The 25,123-nt window shown below is 37.6% G+C and overlaps 1 protein-coding gene and 1 pseudogene across 8 annotated transcripts in view; one reads left to right on the forward strand and one right to left on the reverse strand.

The window, feature by feature from the left end:
• The window catches only part of DNM3 (dynamin 3), a 543,403-nt gene that overhangs the window by 16,270 nt on the left and 502,010 nt on the right, over window positions 1-25,123 (forward strand). The window lies entirely within an intron of this gene.
• LOC116625083 overlaps window positions 24,836-25,123 on the reverse strand; it is a 1,140-nt pseudogene continuing 852 nt past the window's right edge.

The raw sequence follows: 25,123 nt of genomic DNA on the forward strand, positions 1-25,123 counted from the left end.
TTGCCTGGACTGCAATGGTAAGCAACTGCAGGAAGGATTTTAATCAGGATAGTGACATACTCTAATTTATATCTAAAAAAGATTACTCTAGGTAAGTGCTGTTTAAGATTGTAGTCACAACTCCATGTGGCTGCTACTGAGAAACTGAATTTTCAACTTTATGTAATTTTGAACTTAAATTTAAAAGCATAATTCATTCGGGGCGCCTGGGTGGCTCAGTCATTAAGCATCTGCCTTCAGCTCAGGTCATGGTCCCAGGGTCCTGGGATCGAGCCCCACATTGGGCTCTCTGCTCGGCGGGAAGCCTGCTTCTCCCTCTCCCACTCCCCCTGCTTATGTTCCCTCTCTCGCTGTGTCTCTCGCTGTCAAATAAATAAAATCTTTAAAAAAAAAAAAAAGCTTTAAAAGCATAATTGATTCAGTTATTGGAAAACTTTTAAGTATGTTCTAATATTTTTTCAACTATATGTTTATAACATTAAATATAGATCAGGTATTTCTGATGAAAATTAAGCTTCTAAGTAGAGATGTGCTATAAATGAAAAGTACACACCAAATTTCAAAGCCTTGGTATGAAAAGAAGAATGTAATTGTCTCATTAATTTTTTATATTGATTACATATTGAAATATTTATATTTTGGAGAGACTGGGCTAAATTAAAATGAACTGTTAAATTTACTTGTTTCTTTTTATTTTTTTATAATGTGTAGCACAGAGAATTTAACTAAAGATGTTAATTAGTAGTTGTCAGTATTTCATTGACATTTAAAACTTTATGATTGTATAGCAAAAACTCCAAAACATTATTGAAAGAAATTAAAGAAGACCTAAATAGATGGAAAGGCATCCTCTATTCATGAAATGTTAGAGAAATGTCTATTCAAATCCTTTGCCCATTTTTAAATTGGATAATTTATGTTTTTATTGTTGAGTTATAAGAGTTCCATATATATTCTGGACACTATTCCTTTATCAGATATATGCTTTGCAAAAAATTTCTCCCATTCTCTGGATCATTTTTTCATGTTCTTACTAGTGCCCATTGAAGCACAAAAGTTTTCAATTTTGATGAATCCCAGTTTATCTAACTTTCTTTTTGTGGCTTGTACTTTTGGTATCATAGCTAAGAAACCACTGTTGAATCTAAAGTCACCAAAATTTACACTGTGCTTTCTTCTAAGAGTTTTATAGTTTTCAGTTCTTAGGTTTAGGTCTTTGATCCATTTTGAGTGAGTTGTGTATATGGTTTGAGGTAGGGGTCCAAATTCCTTTGCATGTGGATATCCTGTTGTCTTAGTACCATTTGTTGAAAAGGTCACTCTTTCCCCCATTGAATTGTCTTGGCACTCTTGTCAAAAATCAGCTGACCATAGGGGTGCCTGGGTGGCTCAGTTGGTTAGGTGTCCAACTCTTGATTTTAGCTCAGGTCACGATCCCAGGGTTGTGAGATTGGGCCCTGCATCGGGCTCTGTGCTGGGCATGGAGCCTGCTTAAGATTCTCTCTCTCCCTCTCCCTCTACCCTTTCCCCTCCCTCCACCCCCAGGTCATGTTCACACTCTCTCTCTAAAAAAAAAAAAAAATCAACTGACCATAAATGTAATAGTTTTTTTCCTATTTTGTTTTGTTTTTAGAGGTGGGAGGCAGAGGGAGAGGTGGGAGGCAGAGAGAATCTTAAGCCGACTCCATGCCCAGTGCAGAGTCCGTCTTGGGGCTTGATTTCACAACCCTGGGATCATGACCTGAGCCGAAATCAAGAGTTGAACGCTTAATGACTGAGCCACCCTGCCGCCCCTGTAATAGTTTATTTCTCCTGAACTGTATGTCTATCCTTATGCTAGTACTACACTGTTTTGAGTAGTGTAGTACGTTTTGGAATTAGGGAGTTTTTTTTTTTTTTAAGATTTTATTTATTTGACGGAGAGAGACACAGTGAGAGAGGGAACACAAGCAGGGGGAGTGGGAGAGGGAGAAGCAGGCTTCCCGTGGAGCAGGGAGCCTGATGCGGGGCTTGATCCCAGGACCCTGGGATCATGACCTGAGCCGAAGGCAGACGCCTAACGACTGAGCCACCCAGGTGCCCCTGGAATTAGGGAGTTTTTATAGAGATTGTATGGAATCTGCAGGTTGATTTGCGATATATTATCATTTCAACAATTTTAAGTCTTCTAATTCATGAATATAGGATGTCTTTCCATTTATTTAGGTCTTTTTAAATTTCTTTCATTGATGTTTTATAGTTTTTGCTGTACAATCTTAAAGTTCTCAATATCAACGAAATACTGACAACTACTAATTAATATCTTCAGCTAAACTCTCCTCTTTGCTCCAGACTCTCATATCCAACCATCTGGATATCTTACAGGCTCTTAACATGCCCAAATCCATACTCTTGATATTCTGCTCCCAACATTTTCTTCAGTCTCCCCCGTTTCGGGAAAGGGCAACTCCATCCATCTAGTCACAAAGTAAAAACCTGTAAATCATTTTTTATCCCACCCTTCCCTTATCTAATCCATCAGCAAGTCATGATGACTCTACTTCCAAAATAGATGTAGAATCTACACTTCTCTCCATTTCCACTGCCACATTCTAATCAAAACTGTCATTATCACCCACCTAGACAACTGCAAAAGCTTACTAATCCATCTCCCTGATTCTCCTTTGCCTGCCTCCAGTCCATTATCCTCACAACATCTACCAATAATGGGAATATAATGTGAGCCACATAAATAATTTTGAATTTTCTAGTAGCCACAGAGGTTCCAACATACTCAAATCCATACTCTTGCTATTCAACTCTCTTTTAGAATAACTAACTCTCTGCCTGACTCTATTTACCTTTCAAGACACAGCTATCATCTCTTTCTTAGAAGGCTTCACTAAGCCCACAGATAGAAGGTGTTCACTGAATATATGTTGAAAGACTGGGGATGCTCAGAGCCCTGTTGAACTGATGAGCTCTTTGAACACAGAAGAATTATCCAGAGAGACAGTGTTGTAAGCACAAAAAGCCAAGGGCCTTTGTATTTACATGGCTTTCTATCTTTGTTTCCTTGTCTGCAGAATGGAACTAATATACATTATCTCAATTCCTTTTACAAAGTCTAAAAAGTGGGTTTTAAATGTCTAGTACATAGACTCCTCAAGAAATGATAGTTTAAAAAATAGTAGCAAAACATGCCTAAGAGATCATCTCCATTGCAAGGATTGCAAAGACACCTGCTCTATTTAAAATGCTGCATTTTGGGGCGCCTGGGTGGCTCAGTTGGTTAAGCCACTGCCTTCAGCTCAGGTCATGATCCTGGAGTCCCGGGATCGAGTCCCGCATCGGGCTCCCTGCTCAGCGGGGAGCCTGCTTCGCCCTCTGACCCTCCCCCCTCTCATGCTCTCTCTCTCTATCTCATTCTCTCTCTCAAATAAATAAATAAAATCTTTAAAAAAAAAATAAAATGCTGCATTTTTTGGCATTACATTTAAGACAAATTATGAAGACCTATAACTGAAGGTTGTTTTTCTAAAAGGTTAATATTTCTCCAGAATGACTTGTATGCTTCTTCGTTTAGACCCATGGGTGGGTGAATTCTACACCAAATGTAGAAGGAGAATATGTAAAATTCAGATCTACCCTGCATATTTTCCATCAACTGCCTGCACATTAAGGAGTTGTGCCAGTGAGGAGGACAAGAACCTGGTAACTGGTCTTGTGGTTAAAAGGAGCTAACAGAGCTTACATTAGGGCTTGCTGGGTAGAGGACAAACTATCATTTATCTATAGAACAGATAGGGCTTGTGGAAGCATAGTGTATTAAGTGGAGGCCTCTGAGCTTAGAAAGGGCCCTTTCCTTTTAGGCTAGAACCAAGACAAGCACAAGGAGATTATAATTTAGATACTATATATATATACATACATACATATATATGTATATATATACACACACACACACAACAAACACCTCTCTTTGGAATGGGGTACAATGTTTATTGTTGAATTGTCGTTGTGTGACTTGTTTTTTCAGTAGCTTCTCTCTTTAAAAAATGGTATATAGGGGTGTCTGGGTGGCTCATTTGGTTTAAGTGTCCAACTCTTGATTTTGGCTCAGGTCATGATCCCAGGGTCATGAGACAGAGCCCCGCATTAGGCTCTGAGCTGGGTGTGGAGCCTGCTTAAGATTCTTTCTCTCCCTCTCCCACCCACCAGTCCCCACATCCCTACCTCTCTATTAAAAAAATGGTATATAAATTGAACATTAGTTAATAGTGTTTTCTTAATGCTTTGCATTATTATGTTAGAGATGCTTTGTCAGATTTTGCCTGCCAAAAGTTTTTTTAAAATATTTTATTTATTTATTTATTTATTTAGAGAGAGCACATGCGTGAGCTGGGGGAGGAGCAGAGGGAGAGAGAGAGAAAGAATCTTTAGCAGACTCTGTGCTGAGTGCGAACCCCACACGGGACTTGGTCTCCCAACCCTAAGATCATGACCTGAGCTGAAATCAAGAGTCAGACACTTAACCGACTGGGCCATCCAGGTGCCCCTTGCTAAAAGTTTCTAATTCTTGCTTGAAGAAAAATTTTTTTATTTTGTCTCTGGAAGTTCTAATTCAGAGCAAGAATCTTTTGTGTGCCTAAATTGTTTTATAATGAAATTAATCATCCCTTAATTTGCTTTTTAAAAAACAGACATTTAATATCTAGCAGGTTTTCTTAATAAGAGAGAAACATTCCTGTAATTCATAAGAAGTTAGCTATCACCCTGCAAATGAAACAATTTTTTAATTTAAGTTTAAATTAAATTTAAATTAAATTAATATTTAATTTAACTTTTAAATCCTGCTTTTCCACAAAGGATTTGAGGTGGCTTCCTACCAACCATATTCATTCATTCATTGACTCATTTTTTTGTAATAAATATTTATGGAAGTATTGGACATAGAAAATAAAACAATAAAATAGAAGTAAAGAGGCAGGGCCAAGAAAAGTAAGTAACTAAGATTAGACCAAGAAATGGACAAGAGAAAATTTCCAAACATAAAGATTAACATAATTGTAGAATTGAACTCATGTAAGCACCCTGGTAGTCAGGGGGAAAAGAGAAATATCAGACAGTTTTGTTATCAGGAAGGAGGAAGAAACATTCACATTCATACAGTTTCCTCTAGGGCAGAACAAAAACAATTTCTCATATTTTATAACTACCAATAGTAGCTTCTTTCCTCTATGATCTCACCCATTATCAGGGTTGAGCTGGGCAGATGACTTTGGGATTTTGAGCCTGGATCCCATTCTCACATCAGTCTCGATGTATGCCGAGATTTCTTTCAACTTAAATGCTCATACTTGTACTAATAGATTTATATCTTCCCCAGATAGCTAGCTCATTTCCTATGTGTATTGATGGACTTTACTGTTGTCACATTCAATAAACCTTGAAACTTTCATATTTTCTTCAACTCTCCTCTCCCCATATCTACTAAATTTTGTGGGTTCTACTTGAGTGGTGCCTTTGCTCTCTGATGGTGCTTTTCCATTTCTGTTGCTGTTGCCCCAGTTCAGGACTTACATCCTTCTTCTCTATCACAACAGCTTATTTAACCCCCTTCTAAATCATCTTAAATACTCTTGCACAACCCTAATCACCACCATTCCCTTTTCTTACATAATAAACTCCTAACTTGGAGCGCCTGGGTGGCTCAGTCGTTAAGCATCTGCCTTCGGCTCAGGTCATGATCCCAGGGTCCTGGGATCGAGCCCCACATCGGTCTTCCTGCGGAGCTGGAAGCCTGCTTCTCCCTCTCCCACTCCCTGTGCTTGTGTTCCCTCTCTCTCGCTGTGTCTGTCTTTCAAATAAATAAATAAAATCTTAAAAAAAAAAATAAAAAAACCCCAAAAAACTCCTAACTCCTTGGCATGACATTGAAAGCTTTCCACGATCTGGCCACCAACTACTTTTCAGCACAGTCTTCTCTTCCTCTCGCTCACACACCATAGGTACCATTTTCTGGAACATTTGTGCTTTCTCTCCCTTGTGTCTTTACCCATCCTGCTTCTTCCATCTAGAATGCTTTTGCTCTTCCTGTTCCTTCCATTTTAATTCAATTCATTAGAACTTTACTGAGTGTTTGCTGTATACAGAGGGTTGTACTAGCTAATGTGGATTCCGAGGTGGGAATGATTATCCTTTATCTCAAAAATCTCACACAAGTGTTCAGAGGAATTGATTGGTAGGTTGAAGTTTACATATTGCTTCCTCTCTGAAGCCTTTCTAAGGTCTTTTTTAAAAAAGCTTAGGTGCATGTGAGTTTCTAATAAAGGCCAAGCATTTTTAAACTTTTCAGCCATGTGTGTAACCACACATGGAGCACAGCCTCTGAAGTCAGCAGGATTCCGCACAGCACGTGGAGAAAAGCCTGGAACGGTTTGGGCAGGGATAGGAGTCAAGACCTTCGAGTGCAGACCTCCCCAAAGGATAAGTGGGCTGAAGATCAGGCTTGGAACAGATTTGAAGCAAACTTCTATGTGAGAGGTGATGGCTTTAGAAATTTGGTATAGTTCTGTCTAGTCTTGTGGAAATGGTTACTGCTTAAGTGGTTGAATACGCCTTTCCCTGTCCCTATTATGATTACTTTATTTCGCTAAAAAACCTGTATTTTAATGTGGCTGTTCATGCTCTGAACCTAAAATATTTGGAACGTAAAAGTCACATCTGTACTAGGCTCTGATAGGTAACATTGGGGTTTATCCAGTCCATGATTCTTTTGCTAATAGGTACCCAAGTAATGTGTCATGGGGAGACAGATGCAGGGCATATGATTTTCCTTTCAGATGTTACCTAAACTAAGGTTAGATGCAACCAAAGTATTTTTCTTATATTTATGGTATTGTCACATAAATTTTTCTGCATTTCCTTTGAACCTACTTTTATTTAAACCTAATGTCTTCTTGGAATGGTGTATACTTCATGTTTATAATCTACTTTAAAAATTATTAACAGACCCCAAGTTTACATGCTTGAGTGTCAAAGGGAATCCCTATCATTCTAGTATTTGGTATTTGTGGAGTTTACATCAGTGGTCATATATCATAAATGCATGTTTATATATCTGTATTTACCATAGCCTACCATATTTTATCCATCAAAGATATCATAATTTTAAGATGCACCAATTATTTTATATATAGCTAACAAAGAAAAAGAAAACCACTGTTAATTAAACACAACGCTTTCTTATCACTTAGAATTTTTGTTTTGTACTTACTGGAAAAGCTCTCAGACTTTAGAAATAGATTATTGTCATATGTCACTTGTATGCATGCATAAGTTGTAAGATGTAAATAAAATAAATTGGTTAATTATTCCTAAAACTTGTCCACATTGGGTTCAACTCATGAATTACTCTTCAAAGCATTGGTTGACATCTCTGTTTTTCCACCCAATATCCTCCTCCTGCTATAAAGAATGTCGATGGTAAAGCATTTCTTTAGGGGCTTCTTGCTTAAGCGATCGTAGTGTTATTTTCTAACAGACAGGATCTCTTAGAACTAACCAGTTTTGTAATTCTTTGGTTCGTGCCCTGGGACTTACCCTCCCTCGTGAAGGTGTCGAGTGGTGTCCCGAGTTGTGCTTGTGGCATTCCGGGCATGTCTTCTCTGTGGTCTGTGCAGGCCAGGGGCAGAAACTGCAACGCCCTGAAGTACTTGGTGTTAAGCCAAGTGATTTTTCCTGTTTTCAACCTCAACGTTGCAATTTGTGCATTGCGTGAGTGAGCGGAAATTTTTGAGCAAGAAATAGCTTCATGCCAGATCTATTTGAAATGCTCAGATCCACCTGTTTAATGCCATCTTCACAGACATGCATAATTGAGTTAGTGATGTCACAACTTAGAAAGTTTTTCAGGCAGAAAGGAGAATTCCCTGTCTTCTAAGTCCGGGCTTCTTGGCAACTCTGGCTTGCTTTATTAAGCAAGGAGTAGCCTCAATATATTGAAAAACTGTTTTTTATTTTCTCTCTTTCACTGATAGAACATTTGCGATGTGAGAAGGAAGAAAAGAAGCTTCTTGGTGTCCTTTATACTGTTTCTTAAATTACAGTTGCAAGGCTAATTGTTCTTGCATGTGCTTTTTTCTCAAGGCTGTGTGTCTGAGCATATGTTTGGTCTTTGGAGAAAACCATTCTGTGAATGCTTTTGGGCACAAACTATTACTTTTCTCTTTGAATTAAGGTATGTGAAGACACCTGGCACATAATCCAAGTGCTATTTCCTTTGCCCTCCCCCTTGGTGCTGCCCTCCCCATGCCTGAGGAACTGTCATCTGCTTGCTCATAGCTTGGCCATATAGGATCTTAGCAGAGTTCAAGTTTCCTGAGATCTTTTGTGTGCGATTTTCATTCTTGCTCAAGTTTGTCTATTCAGAGGCATTTCCTCATAAGGGAAGCGCGTAGTTATAGCTGTCATTTGTAGTTCACTGTTGAATTGTGCTGGTTTACTCTAGAATTCCTCTTCTCTAGTTGATCCTAATCATGTTTTTCCTGTATCCGTATCCATGTAAAAACTTAAGCTTTTGACCTGAAATTTCTGGCTATTCATTTTTCTTTTTCCATTTACTTAATTGCATATGGATTCATGTCATGACTAATAATCATGAGTTTTCAGTGAGGTATGATGCTGGGTTATTACTACTAAAATATTTTACTGCTCTGCCTTATTTTTATTGTTCAAAAATTAAACTAATGCTCATAGGCAATAAATATTTCATAATACGTCAAAACAGAAATCAACTTATTGCCAGTTACTTTCAGTTTAAACCTTCAACTAATTAAAAGTGGGGATAGATAACTTTTACATGGAACTCACAAATTTTTTTTTTTTTAGAGAGATTGTGCATGCGCCTGTGAGTGCTGGGGGCATGGCTGGGAGAGGGGAGGGGAGAGGGGCTCAGGGAGAGGGAGAGAGAGAATCTTTTTTTTTTTTTTTAATTTTATTGTGTTATGTTAGTCACCATACAGTACATCATTGGTTTTTGATGTGGTGATCCACGATCCATTGTTTTCGTATAACACCCAGTGCTCCATGCAGTACGTGCCCTCCTTAATACCCATCACCGGCCTAACCCATCCCCCCCCAAAAACCCTGTTTGTTTCTCAGAGTCCATAGTCTCTCATGGTTCATGGGAGAGAGAGAATCTTAAACAGGCTCCACACCCAGCATGGAGCTGGGCACAGGGCTTGATCTCACAACGCTGAGATCATGACCTGAGCCGAAATCAAGAGTCAGAAGCTTAACTGAATGAGCCACCCAGGTGCCCCTCAAGTTAATTCTTAAATACTGGAAGTTCTGATGTTTTCTGTAATTTAATTATAGTAGCTCATATCTCACATTCAGTTTTCTTCACTAGTAATTTGGGTTGTAAAGCCATAATTAGGCACCATTGGTGGAAGCTACTGGAAGTGCTGATATAGTGCCTAGCAAGATATAAATGCCCATTGAAGAACAAGCCTTGCAACCAGGGTTCAATTGGCTTGTCTCAGGACCTGTTTAAATACTCGTGTCCTACTATTATGTTTTCCATTATTGTAAAAATATTAAGAAATGCTATCTGATATAAATTGCCCCTTGTATTCCTTACTGATATAAAGTAAAATTGATAACGTATATAATTTCTATGGATTCTCACTATATCCTCATTAAGAAGACAAATTTTGGGTGGGACCAATTGAAAACTAATGTGTTTATTTTTTCATTGTGAACCAGCTGATGATCAGGCCATCTTTTACTCATTTGGGACTTGTAAGCCTTTGAAGTCTCTTATACATTGTTCAGTGTTCTGCAAAAGGTTTACCCCAATTTCCTGAGATAAAAAGTGAAGTTGATCTTCAGTTAAATAGGTTTCTGTTGAACACGTACGCTATTCCAATCACTTAGCAAAATAGATTAGGTATCAAAAAGAGGTGTAGAAGGGTTCCTGCACTCAAAATTATATTCTCCTGGGGAAAGATAAGACATGAAACAATGAGAAAACAGCATAAGGCTGTAAAATAAAATGCTAAATTGAATACAATCAAATAGCAAAACAGTCTGTCTTGTAATGGGCAATTTAAGGAGAAATAGACCATATTGAAAGATAATATCTAGGCAGTTTATCAGAGAAGGATCCCTTAGGTGAGCCCTGGAGGATGATGGGATTTGGGAAGACAGGGAAAGGTGGAAGGTGTATCTGGAGGAGAAATGGCATGAATAAACACTTGAAAACACGAAAAAGTCTGGCATTTATAGGGAATAGCTTAGTCACAATGTTGAGTATGCACTAAGGAGGGAAGATTCTAAATGACCTCAAATGCTAGAATTAAAAAAATTGCATTGGACATTGTCAGAAGTGATGGGGCAGAGAGGGCCATTTGGAGTGGAGGGAGATCAGGGAGGAACCAGTATACATTGTTGAGAAATGGAGCGACACAATACATAACCATGTATTTACTCACCACTCTATGTCAGTGTCTAGAGCTACAAGAACAGGTGGATACATTGCTGTCAGGGACCTGGTTTTCCAAAATGCTGAACAACAGTCTTTTCTTAATTCACATGGTAGTTTCATTCCCTGAAAATTCAGTGTATTGCCTAAATCCTTGTTAAAATATAAAACAGAATTAGGCTCCAGCTCAGATAATTTCACCTACATGAATGTGTAGCAAAAGATTGGGAAATCATGCAGGATGCAGGATAGTTGTTCAGTGAAGACTCTTCCAAGAATTCAGGATGTTTAACATTTCTAGTTGTACAATCACTGTGAAACACCCACACGGATTTCTAAGTAACTCTTGATAACCACTGCTCTGTTGCTGTATCAGTGACCTATGTAATTTATATATCCTAATTTCCTTTTTTTGTTTAGATATTTGGTTGTTCCTTTAATTGTTTTTACCTGCCAAAGAGAACATTTAAAGTGTAATTCCCTAATAAATGGTGTGTAGAAAATTTGAGAGATGACAAAACCTGGGAGCATTGAGGGAAGGGCAGAGAAAATGACAGAGATTGTCACTTTTGAGTTAGGTCTTAAAGAATAAGTATATAGTATATATTTTTTAAGATTTGTCTATTTATTTTAGAGGGAGAGAGAGTGAGAAAGAGAAAGCATGAGTGGGGAGAGGGACAGAGGGAGAGGGAGAAGGGGAGAGAGAGAGAGAGAAAGAGAAAGAGAATCTCAGGGAGACTCCCTACTGTGTGTGGAGGCCGTAGGACTCGATCCCGTGACCTGGAGATCATGACCTGAGCCGAAATCAAGAGTTGGACACTCAACCACCTGAGCTACCCAGGTGGCCCAAGAGTAAGTATAATTTTAACAGGATTTTAAGAGTGCACTGCTTTATGTCCACAATAGCCAAATTATGGAAAGAGCCTAGATGTCCATCAACAGATGAATGGATAAAGAAGATGTGGTATATATATACAATGGAATATTATGCAGCCATCAAAAAATCCGAAATCTTGCCATTTGCAATGACGTGGATGGAACTAGAGGGTATTATGCTGAGCGAAATAAGTCAGTCAGAGAAAGACATGTATCATATGACCTCACTGATATGAGGAATTCTTAATCTCAGGAAACAAACTGAGGGTTGCTGGAGTGGTGGGGGGTGGGAGGCATGGGGTGGCTGGGTGATAGACATTGGGGAGGGTATGTGCTATGGTGAGCACTGTGAATTGTGCAAGACTGTTGAATCACAGATCTGTACCTCTGAAACAAGTAATATAATATATGTTTAAAAAAAAAGAAGATAGTAGGAAGGGAAACATGAAGGGGGGGAAATCGGAGGGGGAGATGAACCATGAGAGACTATGGACTCTGAGAAACAAACGGAGGGTTCTAGAGGGGCGGTTGGTGGAGAGATGGGTTAGCCCAGTGATGGGTATTAAGGAGGGCAGGTATTGAATGGAGCACTGGGTATTATATGCAAACAATGAATCATGGAACACTACATCAAAAACTAATGATGTAATGAATGGTGACTAACATAACATAATAAAATAAAATTAAAAAAAAAAAGTGTACTGCTTTGTAACAGAAAGTTGAATTTGAAAAAGTATTACTAATACAGACTTTGCAATGAATTACCAAATGCCAAGTATTTGAGATGATAATGCTTCTTTGCTATCTCCCAGTTTCTAGATTTTTTTGTTTTTGCAGTTCTCTTTTCCATTGTTTATCTTTACATCTTTGTATCTGGCTTTTCCAGCTAGTTTTTGAGGATAGGAACTATGTCTTTTTTTTTTTTTAATTATGTTATGTTAATCACCATACATTACATCATTAGTTTTTGATGTAGTGTTCCATGATTCATTATTTGCGTATAACACCCAGTGCTCCATGCAGAACGTGCCCTCTTTAATACCCATCACCAGGCTAACCCATCCTCCCTCCCCCCTCCCCTCTAGAACACTCAGTTTGTTTTTCAGAGTCCATTGTCTCTCGTGGTAGGAACTATGTCTTATACTTAACTGGATCTCCCATAGTGCTGAGCATGGAGTAACCACTCAGTGAATGTTGGATCTTAAATATTGTCAAAATACTTTACGAATGAATGATTCCTAGTTGGAGATTGTTTCTGTTTATTTTCCATTAGCATTTTCTAGGAAAAGTGAAGTTGAGAGTACTGGGGACTAAGAGGACAGCTCCCTCCACTTTTGGCATTCTGGCCAGGCCAAGTTGTGCTCTGAGTTTGTAGAACCATGTTGCTTTTCTCCTAGTCCCTTTTGATAGGAAAGAGAAAATTCGGAAAGCTATTATCTGCTCTGGAAATTACAGAACTCGCCATTCAGGAGGTCTTTTTCTGAATATCTGTGTCTCATTCAGGTCTAATTTGGGCAGGGTGTTTTTTTTTTTCTCTCTTTGGAATCAGTTGAAGAACAAGATTATAGATTTTTTTATAGTTTGCGTCAAATTTGATAATATTTGTAAAAGCATATTATGAACTGTAAAATATTATGGAAATTATTATTCTTTTGCCATTATTAAGATCAAGGGAGTAGTATAATTATAGCAAGGAGGAGCAAAATCATTCCATAATTACTCCTAGGGTCTGAATTTTCTATTTGACATAATTTGTGAAGATACTTGATCAGCTTTGTTAACTCACATTTTATTATTGTAGTATTGGATAGGTTTGAATATTTGAAGATCTAATGTGTCCTTTAAAAAATCAAGTCAAATCATACATTAAGATGAAGAAATCTTGAATAAGCTTCACTGGCTGTGAAGTTACCTAATCTCTGTAGGTGACACATTTCTCATAAGTAAAATATTACTTATTTATCGGGGCTGTTGTGATTTTTTTTAAATGGTCATGAAGGACACAGCATGGTGTCTGGCCTGTGGTAGGTGCTCCATCTTCATTAATGTTTGCTATAAAGTATATAAAGTATTACTTTATTTTATTTTTTTTAAAGATTTTATTTATTTATTTGAGAGAGAGAGACACAGCGAGAGAGGGAACACAAGCAGAGGGAGCAACAGGGAGAGGGAGAAGCAGGCTCCCCGCTGAGCAAGGAGCCCGATGTAGGGCTTGATCCCAGGACCCTGAGATCATGACCTGAGCCGAAGGCAGACGCTTAATGACTGAACCACCCAGGTGCCCCAAAGTATTACTTTAAAACCCCAAATTCAATAGATATTTATTGAACACCTACTATGTGTCAGGCATTATTTTAAGAGATAGACAACAAAGCCCATAAATCAAAGATTCTTGTCCTCCAGGAACTCATATTCTAACTGGGGAGTTTGATAAACAATGGACATAATAAATAAGGAAATTATATGGCAGGGTACAGGATGATTAGGGTTTTGGACCAAAAGAAAGGGAAAGCAGGTCAAGGAGGATCAGGACTGTTCAGGGGGAAGAGGCACAGACTGGGAGATTAATGTTGTCACATTGTGTCTCTCCTTCCTAGTTAGGAGTTGGCATTTCAACTGACAAGATAAATTACTTAAATTGGGAGAAATTTGTCTCAAAGGACAGGTGGCTTTTGGGGGTGAGAAACAGATATCTCTTAAGGAAGTATTCAGTACCCCCTTTGTTCTAAAGAACAGCTGTTATGCTCTAGAAGCTGTGAAAATGCCTGATATTCTTCATTGTGAGGCTTAAAATATGTGGAAAGTTATACGCTTTTTCTTTTCCTTTCTCCAGAATGTAAGCAAATGATGTTCTTTTATCTTTTCTTTCAATGTCAATAAAATAAGCATTTCTAATGGTATTATCAAATCTTTCCTTAGGCACTATTTCCTTTACTTCCTAATGGATGTAGCTCTAATCCAAACCAGAGACACATTTATGTTGAGTCTCTCATTATGTGATATTATAACCATGAGTGTTTTCAAAAATAAGAACGTTTGTATTTTCCAAGAGTAACTTGGCTGTAGGCTAGGAATGTGAGATGGCCTCTTGCCACAGGTAAAGTGTCTATTGAAGTACATTATTTAGTAAATGGTAGATAATTCTTTTCCTGGAACTCATTTGAAAACTTACTGTAATATAAACCCAGCTTTTTTTTTTTTTTAGGATTTTATTTATTTGAGAGAGAGAGAGTGAGCGAGTGAGCAGGGGTGGGAGAGGGGCAGAGGGAGAGGAAGAAGCAGTCTCCCAGCATTGGTGGGGCTCTATCCCAGGACCTGGGATCTTGACCGTAGCTGAAGGCAGACACTTAACTGACTGAGCCACCCAGGTGCCCCGAAAGGCAGCTTTTTCAATTCCTAATCAGAGATGGTAGTTTTTCTATATTTTAAAGTTGGATGTCAAATCCATACACATATATACAAACACGAGTATTTTTCAGATATCTAAATTTTCAGATATTAAAATTGGATGCCATTAATACGTGTATATATCACGTATAGATATCTATATATACACACATAAGCATATTTTAGTGATTAAGTTAATTTGGTTAATTTCATAATTATTTGAAAGAATTGGGTAAACAAGTAGTTTTCATAATTAAAGATTACTTAAAATTAAATAATTGTGGTGTTTGTGCAGGACAAAATAATTCAGTGTTTCAGTGGTATCTATGAGAGTTCTTCTGTTTGGACGTTACAGTCAGAAGGTATGCAGTGCCTAGTTGATAAAATTGGAGTGTTTTTTTTTTTAAGTTTATTTATTTAAGTAATTTCTACACCCACTGAGGGGCTCAAACTCACGACCCTGAGATCAAGAGTTGCATGCTCTTCTGATCGAGCCAGCCAGGTGCCCTGAAATTGTATTTTTGAAAATAATGTGAGGACTCTGTTTTTATCATCAAAATATGACATTCACATAGTTCATGATTTGTCAAATGCACATGTGTGATTTGTGAGCCCAGAGTACGTGCATTTATTCAGAACTTCTAGAGTTCATGATTACTTTGAATTGCATGTATGAAGGCTACTAGAAAAGCCAATGTTATTCCATTGGAATGTGTGCAATTGTACCTTTCCTTTGTGGTTGAAGGACTAACAGTGTCTCTTTTTTGAAGACAAGTTGAAACATAGGATGGAAAACTGACACTTGAATAAGTTATGTTTGGACACTGAAGGAGTAAACCAAATATTTACTGGCAGGATAATGTAGTATAGTGTTTAAGACCATTGAGCTAAGCCTGAACACCTGGGTTCAAATCCTGTTTTGCCACTTACTACGAGCTAGGCAATTTTGGGCAAGTTACTTAACCTTCTGGTCTTTAGTTTCCTCACCTGTGAAATGGTAAGAATAATATAATAACTACCCTCTAGGGTTGTTTTGAGGATAAAATGAGTTGGTATTTGTAAAGCACTTAGGACAGTGTGTGTTAAGTTAATATAAAAATAAATACCACAGTAAGTTTAAAAAAAGAGCCCTAACCTTTAAAGGGACATACTTAAATCTTTACTGATAATATACTATCTGGAATTTGCTTCAAAATAATCTAGTAGGAGAGAGAGACGTGGAGTGGGTGAGAAGAGAGATGAAACAAGATTGCCTATGGGTTGATAATTATGGCAGTGGAATATAGATACATGTAGATTTATTACACCCTTCTCTCTACTTTTATGTAAGCTCGAAATTTTCCAAATCAAAAATAAAATAAAAAAAAGGACAGGGCGCCTGGGTGGCTCAGTTGGTTAAGCAACTGCCTTCGGCTCAGGTCATGATCCTGGAGTCCCTGGATCGAGTCCCGCATCGGGCTCCCTGCTCGGCAGGGAGTCTGCTTCTCCCTCTGACCCTCCTCCCTCTCATGCTCTCTGTCTCTCATTCTCTCTCTCTCAAATAAATAAATAATAAAATCTTTAAAAAAAAAAAAAAAGGACAGTTTGCCCTGCCTTATCCTCTTATTCTTCCTTCTTTCCTTCTTCCTTCCTTTTCCTCCTTATCAGTCCTTATCTAAATCTGGCATACCATTTCTGTCTTTTTTGGTGTTCAAATGCCACCTTGTGTGAAGTTCTCCTTGAGAACCCCAGCCACATCGCATCTTTTCTCTTTTGACTAATTTAGCCCCTGGGCCCTTCCTTGGGTTTGTATGCAAACTGTGTGGCTTTGTGGTTATTCCCGTTAATGCTTTTTCTTCTTCCAGGCTTAAGTTCCTTGGGAGCAAGATCATCTTTGTAACTCTCATAGCAAACACGTTGCACATCAAATCTTTGTTGAATAAATGGAATTTGTTGACTGTAATCTAGAAAGAGCCAAAAACAAAACAAACAAAACACAAAACCTTTCTTTGTGTCACAGTTGTTACTAAAGTATCATGTTTCTGGATGAAGGAGTATTATTAAGATTTTGTAGTGGTAATTCCACACAGGACTACTTGTGGCTTTATATTGAAGTATTTTTGTTGTTTGGGGCATTTCCTTTTATCTTTTCAAGGACTTCATTTGGAAAATTAATGTTGTTCCAGGTTGAAATATCTGTCTAATTCTGGCTTATTAGGAATCTGAACATGTGTAACACTTGTTTTCTATTTTATGGTTATGGAAAATAAGATTTTCTTTTTCCATCTGGGGACCCACATTTTTTTCCATTTATAGATTTTAGTGATACAAAGAAGAGTCTAGTATGAAATTGGAAAAAGTCAATATTGAAAACCTAAATCATAGAACTTTGTTTGACTTCTGCATAGGCCCTGAAACCATGGAAATAAATTAAAACAACCATAATTTTAGCCACTCAACCATCCCCCATAATGCAAGTAAGCTTTCTTTTGGTGTATTTTTTTTTTTTAAGTGGGCTCCTTGTTGCCTTGAACTCACGATCTTTGAGATCAACTCCTGAGGTGAGATCAAGTCGGACACTTAACTGACTGAGCCACCCAGGTGCCCCTGCTTTAGGTGTATTCTTGAAACCATATGTAAAACACATTTTGGTAAGCTAAAGCATTATTTTGAACCCAAGAATTTTATGTCTATTAAACATAATAATAAGTGGGATAATTTTTAAAAAAGAGAGACTGTTACAAAGCAAAGAATTATAATTTTTTTTTTTTTAAAGATTTTATTTATTTATTCATGAGAGACAGAGAGAGAGACAGAGGCAGAGGGAGAAGCAGGTTCCCCGCGGAGCAGGGAGCCCGATGCGGCACTCGATCCCAGGACCCTGGGATCATGACCTGAGCCGAAGGCAGACGCTTAACCGACTGAGCCACAGAGGCGTCCCGCAAAGAATTATAATTAACCCTTCAAGTGTTTTGTAAATCTGCTTGTTATAAGTTGAATTTAGCTGAGGTGAAGATTCCACTCACTTTAGTCTTTTCTTTACAATAAATCTTTTTTCCTGAACTTATTGCCTAGTAGTGAGATATAAACTCAAGGGCTACCTTTGAGTTTCATTCACTTCAATCTCCTTTCCATTTACATCCTCTGTAGAGGTGCTAATCACCAGTGAAATAGTTAAGAGATGACACTAAAAGCAAAAAGAAGCACTAAAGGACACAGATAATCCATAAGCTAAACAATCAAGTTCCTTAAAAAAAAATCACCAACAGGGTTATATTGCCTAAAGACATTATTCCATGATTTTCCCACTTGCAGTGGAGAATAAATAGTCTCTGCCTTTGATTTTCTCCACTCCCCTTGCTCCATCGCCACCCCAGTGTCATGTTCTCATTAACCCAATTTCTTGACCTTTAGCTACTGCACTGAAGAATTCAAATTCACAAGAAGTGAATTGCCTCATTCATATCTGCAAGGTTCGAATCATGGTTAAATTTTAGGCGGGGTGTCTGATTATGAACAGGCGTGAGAGTGGATGTTCTTTAGTGAGGATCCACACTTGCTAAGCTGTATTGTTTCATTCACTCGTTTAGCTTTTCCATAGCACTGGGGACAGTGATTCTCCATGTAGTCATTGTGACATATCATGCCATCTTTAGCTGACTAATGAGATTCTAAGAGAATTTAAAAATAAAGTAAATTTTCGGGGTGCCTGGTTGGCTCATTTGGGTAAGCTTCTGACTTCGGCTCAGGTCATGATGTCAGGGTCCCAGGAACGAGCCTCGCGTCAGCATCACCCGGCATTGGCATCACATCAGGCTCCCTGCTCAGTGGGGAGTCTCCTTCTCCCTCTCTCTTTGCCCATCCTCCTCCCCCTGCTCAGGCTTGTGTTCTCTCTCTCAAATAAATAAATATAATCTTAAAAAAAGTAAAATTTTCCATATGCCACATGGAATTATTGAGAAGAATGAAGGGGCAGGTACTAAAGAAAAGATGCCCAAGAACTCCCCCAAATAAGGATCACTAGCAGTTTCCAGAGGCTTTAATAATTTTTTTTTGTTTTGTTTTTTACATAGATTGAAAAAATCTCATACTTCCTTGGGGATAGGGACCTTGTTTTCTATTCTGTTGTATCTTTCCACAACTAGTAACACATTTTTCACAAACTGAGTAATCAGGAAACATTATTTTTAAATTCCTTTATTTTATTTTATTTTTTTTGGGAAGTTGGGAAAAACTTGAATCTGTAAATTGATAGGACTGTGGGAATTTATTCATGAAAAAGGCTTGCAGCTGAGGCTGACTTCTTTCCTATAGTAGACATGCTCCGGGTAGAAGGATCTGCTGAACCACTTCTATTTTTCCCATGAACTGGAGAACAGACTTGTATTAAGTGACAGAGATAAAAGTAAGCCTCAATTTATTACATTACTTTTCTTTATAGATGGGAACCCAGGCCATACTATTCATTATTCAGGGGAAAGTCAGGTGGCCATGACTTTATTTCTTTTACATCATATTTTTGTATGAAAAGGTATGTCATTAATACCCTTAGGAAATAAGAGTATTCTTTTGAGTCCTAGAGGGACCTTTTATCAAGTAGATTCTATCTACCTCAGTGAATAGATTTCTGACCTTTAGTTCAGTTTTTCTTTTTTTTAAAATGGAAAAACCATAAATATATTAAAAAACAAATATGCTGAGGAAATTATCTATCTGATTGGTTTCTCTGTCACTCTGGGGAATTATTATACTATTCCAGCCTTTATAGAAATTTCCTAAAATTTTAACATGGAGCCTCCCCTATATTTTCTGTCAGAGTGTGTAGTTTTACAATAAAGTTAATGGATTTTATGATAATGCATTTAATTTTATATATGACATTTTCATAATTCAATCTGTTGCCCCGAAATCAAAACAAATGTACTTTTGGCTTATCCATTAGTTTGAATCATCTATATCATTCCACCCATACTCAGTTGCTTACATATACTCGCCATCCACCATATGAAAGGTACTGATTTAGTTGTTCAAAGTAGCAAGGGTTGGAAAGAGAATGTTTTTTGTTTAGTATAATTTTCAAATATCAAATCATAATGAGTTCAAATGAAAAATAATGAGTTGAGTAGCTGTGTTTTTATTTAATTTATTTATTTTTAAATATTTATTTATTTTAGAGAGAAAGGGCATGTACACAAGCTGGGGAGGGGCAGAGGGAAAGGGAGAGAATCCCAAGCGGACTCTCCACTGAGCTCAGAGCCCAATGTGGGGCTCCATCTCACAACCCTGAGATCATGAGCTGAGCAGAAATCAAGAGTTGGATGCTCAACTGACTGAGCCACCCAGCTGTCCCAGAGTAGCTGTGTTTTTAAAATCCAGGCTTCTCTTTGTTACTGCTCAGAAAAAAAAATGAAGAATTATATGATGTACCTCAATCAGTGGTATCCATTGAGAGTCCAGACCACTTTAGATTACTTTGAATATTTGAAAACATGAAAGTGTTCAGATAGTTTATGTTTCCATGTAATTGTCTTACTACTGTATCACTCAAGGGTGTGGTTGCAGATGATCTAAACCACTCTAGCTATTTAAGAAGAAAAAATTAACGTAAGGAATTAGGTGCTTGCTAATCATTGGAAGGGCTGGAGGATTAGACTCCAGGCTGACCCTCAAGGAATGGCTTCAGAATGACACTGCGTTACTGGCCATCAAGGAAACTACTACTGTAGTTAGTTTAGGAAACTGGAATCTTAGGAAATCTGTATGTCCACTGCTGCTTTCACCACTTCCAGGAGTCTTGAAGCAACTGTTGTGTTCTGGAATATTCTACTTTAGCTCTGATTCATGATCAGACTGTTGTCAGCACTATTAGCTTCAAAGCTTTCTGTTGCCTGCTAGACCTACACCAGCAAAACACCTTGAGTACTGCTTCTCTCCCATTTAATTTGACTCTGAATTCAGGTTGTACAGAAGTACGTCTAATAGTGAAAACTGAAATGCATGGAGAATGCTAGTTACTAAGGGAGTCTGGGAAATGAAGTTTTATTGTTTGTTTTTTAGCATTCTAGTCTCTGCAGTATAGGAAGGCAAATAAAGAGATGCAGAACAGAAGTTGAGCTAGCCGTTGCTCTATCTACTAGAAATGCTCTTATTATTATTTTTTAAGATTTTTAAAATTTAAATTCAATTAACATATAATGTATTATTGGTTTCAGAGGTAGAAGTCTGTGATTCATCAGTCTTATATAATACCCAGTGCTCATTACATCTTGTGCCCTCCTTATTGCCCATTACCCAGTTACCGCATCCCTCAACTCCCCTCCCCTCCAGCAACCCTCAGTTTGCTTCCTATGATTGAGAGTCTCTTGTGGTCTGTCTCTGTCTCTGGTTTCGTCTTGTTTTATTTTTTCTCTCTTCCCGTATGAACCTCTGTGTTGTTTCTTAAATTCCACATATCAGTGAGATTACATGATAATTGTCTTTTTCTGACTGACTTGTTTCACTTAACATAATACCTTGTTTCACTTAACATAATACCCAAGATTTCATTTTTTTTATGGCTGCTAATATTCCATTGTATATATATATTACCACATCTTCTTTATCCATTCATCTGTTGATGGACCTCTGGGCCCTTCCCATAGTTTGGCTATTGTGGACATTGCTGCTATAAACATTGGGGTGTATGTGCCCCTTCAGATCACTACATTTGTATCTTTGGGATAAATACCCAGTAGTGCAATTGTTGGGTTGAACTACAAATGCTCTTTTGTTATTCCATGTGATTGCTAGAAAATAAATTTAGAATTCGACTGATGAAATGAAGGAAACAATTTTCAGATATAGACCATGTATGTTGCATTTAGGTCTCCATGTAGATTTTTAAAATAGATTTTTTGTTTTTATTACCTAAGTCTGCAGAAGAACATCTAGTAATCATTAATTATATTGTCAGATGTGCCAGCTGGAATAATTCAGGTATCTATGTGTATTTATAGTTTAAATTCCATATGTCTTCTCTTTAGAACTTGGCTATCTTTTGAAATTAAAACTTTTCCCACTGGTAATTATGCTAGTGCATTTAATTGAGATTATTTTTTTGGCATAAAGAACATTAAGTAGAGCAAATGGAGCATAAGCAACATTGGTTGAGTAAACAATAAATTAAAGAGTCTGTAATGGTTAAATAGCATACTCTTGAATATTCTATGAAGTGAATTTTCCTTTCCATGGTGCATACTGTCAGGACAACTGGCCTAGCCCAAAGTCAGAAAGCAGAATAAACTATGATAAAATGAAACATTTGAAATGAACAGGCCTTACTGTTAAATGTCCTGACTTCTGAGGCTATCTGTTGAATATCTTCTTTATAAATGAGGAGAAAGATTTGTAGACCTAATTGCTATAAATGTAACTACTATATTACTTTCATCTCTGGAACTAGAGGGTACTTCTCTGATTGCCTTTGCTAAAGGTGCATTCCCTCTTCCCTGGGACTGTCTGTTTTGTTAATCATCCTTAAATATTCTCATAGCACTTATCATGATCTGATTTATTTTTGTTTATGTGTCTGTCTCTGAACCTTATTAGAATGCAAGCTGCATGAGGGTAAGTGCTTTGCCGTGTTCACTGTCCTCAGAACCTACAACAGCCTGGCACGTAGTGGGTACTGAATATTGGGACAAATGAATGAAAGGGGAAACTGCATTGGAATAACAATCAGAAGATCCAGCCATAAAAACAGGAGACTAACTGCCTGTCAGCAAGATGCCTGTATGTTCTGTGCAGTTGGAGATAATATCTGTCCTGCTAAACCTTGTATATACACAGCTGAGCATGGGACCCGGCACCTAGTAGATTTTTTAATAAATATTTGTTGAGTAAATTAACTAACCATGACTCAGATCATTAGACCTTTTTTGTGTTTAGTTTCCTTATTTCAAGATGAAGGGAGGGATCAGATAATCTTTAAGTCCCTATTTATTTATTTGAGAGAGAGAGCACGCGCGTGCCCTACCAGAGGGGGAGGGGCAGAGAGAATGGGAGGAGGGAGAGAGAGAATCTTCAGCAGCCTCCATGATCAACGTGGAGGCCCTAACACCAGGCTCATCTCACCACCCTGAGATCCTGACCTGAGCTGAGATCAAGAGTCGGACGCTTAACCAACTGAGCCACTCAGGTGCCCTTTTAAGTCCCCTTTTAGATTTAACATCTGTGATCCTAGATCTGTATATACTTTGGTTAGGTTAGTTGTGTTTTAGTTTTTTATTTTTTGTTTTGAATCCCCAGGAAAATTTTCTGTGGTCTGTTCTGTTGAGCAAGTTAAGCATTCCATGATTTTTATTCATATATAAAATGAATTAATTAAGGACATAAAATTTGCCTTTATTCAAGAACGTTGACATTAACAACAAATGCTTAATGTATAGTAACCACGTGTCTTGAATGAGACAATATTTTTCTCTATAAGCACAATTTATTAAATAGCAGTTATATAGTGAGTTAGTCTTATACTTTTACAAGATTTCTTATTTACAAAAATCACAAATCAGAAGAAAAAATGCTTTGCCATACTATATGCTGTAATTTTTATCCTGAAAAATAAGTCCTCATTGTTTGTGGCCTACCCAGCTATTGTGTAGTTGATTGAACGTGCTTGTTCAATGATTGTAGGAAGAGATGCCTCCAGTGGGCATTTAGCTTCTACTGTGGGCAGGTTTTTTATTACTAAAGAATAATATTGTACTGTTAAGTGGACAAAGAAGTTCTAAAACTATGTAGAGTGTGACAGTGTTGTTATGAAAAATATATGGGTAAAAATGTCTGGAAGGTCGAAGATAAAATATTAAGACATTGTTGGGTGATGGAATTGGAGTTGATTTTTTAATTTATTTATATTAAAAACATTTTTTAAAAATTTGATAAATATTTATTGCACACGTGTTATGTGTCATGAAATGTAACAGACATTGGAGGGTGCAGCAGCAAACCAGACAGACATGGGCCTTGCCCTCAGAGCCCTCCCAGCATAATCACTTCATAAGCAAGCTCTTCCATAGCTTTCCTTTTCTTTTTTTTTTTGAACACTACATCAAAAACTAATGATGTACTATATTTAAAAATTTTTTATCCAAATGAGCATGTAGCACTTGTATTATAAGAAAATGATTACCAAAAATTTCTTCCATGAATTATCAACTAGGTGTTCTATTCAAAATACACAGGCAGAATAAATAACTATTTAAAAAAATAATAAAAAAAATAAAACAATCAATTTACTAGCCTTTCCTTTTCTTTCATGACATTGATATTTTTGAAGAATATAGGCCCGTTGTATTATAGACTCTTAATTTTGGGTTGTATGATTCAATTTTTTAAGCATATGACTTTATATTTTAGTTTCAAAAACATGGAAATATATAAGAAAGAAAACATTCACCCGTGATCCTGGTACCCAAGGATACTGTTGACATTTAGGCAGACTTCCTTTTTTTCCCCTATGAATTTACTTTTCTACATAATTGGGATCCTTCTGTATATGTAATTTTTGTATCTGATTTTATGAGAATTTCCCATGTCATTGAAGGCTCTTTGAAAGCATATTTTTAGTAGCTTCCTTATATTCCTTATTACACTTACACTAACATATATTTAAATATTCTCATTGTTGGGCATTTAAATTGTTTCAGAAGCTCAGGACATTCCAGTCTTGAGTTTTGGGGCCTCTTTCTGGGTAAGGATTTGCTTTCTCTCCATGTGCCAATGTATTTGTCTGCTCAGAGTGCTTGTCATACCATCTGCAGTGACAGTGCATTGTCATTTTCTCAGCCTGACTTCTGGGAGATCACAGGGAGCTGAATACCGCTGAGTTAAACAGATGTTCAACTTCGCTGCATCTTCAAGGTCTTGCTTGGTTTCAGTCTTTTTTTTTTTTTTTTTTTTAAGATTTTATATATTTATTTGCCAGAGAGAGTGAGAAAGCACGGAAGAGGGAGAAGCAGGCTCCCCACCGAGCAGGGAGCCCGACGTAGGGCTCGATCCCAGGACCCCAGATCATGACCTGAGCTGAAGGCAGATGCTTAACTGACTGAGCCACCCAGGCGTCCCTTAAACAAGCTTTAATTCACTTTACTTTTCTTGTATAAAACTGTGTGGTGGCCATAGCAGGAGCTTGGTGTGGGTCTTTACAAGACGGTCAGTGAATCCCTGATGGGGAGACTTGGTGAACACAGTCTCTTTCCAAAGGTCAGGGGTGAGACAGCTGTAGGTCTTGGAAATGGCATCCAAAGTGGCCTTGGCCAAGTTGTCAGGGTGGCAGTGCAGCCCCTGGCTGAGGTGTAGCAGTCGTCAAGTCATCAGGAGTTTCTTTCTTTCTTTCTTTCTTTCTTTCTTTCTTTCTTTCTTTCTTTCTTTCTT

This window comes from Phoca vitulina, unplaced genomic scaffold (genome assembly GCF_004348235.1).
Source record: "Phoca vitulina isolate PV1807 unplaced genomic scaffold, GSC_HSeal_1.0 scaffold73, whole genome shotgun sequence".
NCBI lineage: Eukaryota > Metazoa > Chordata > Mammalia > Carnivora > Phocidae > Phoca > Phoca vitulina.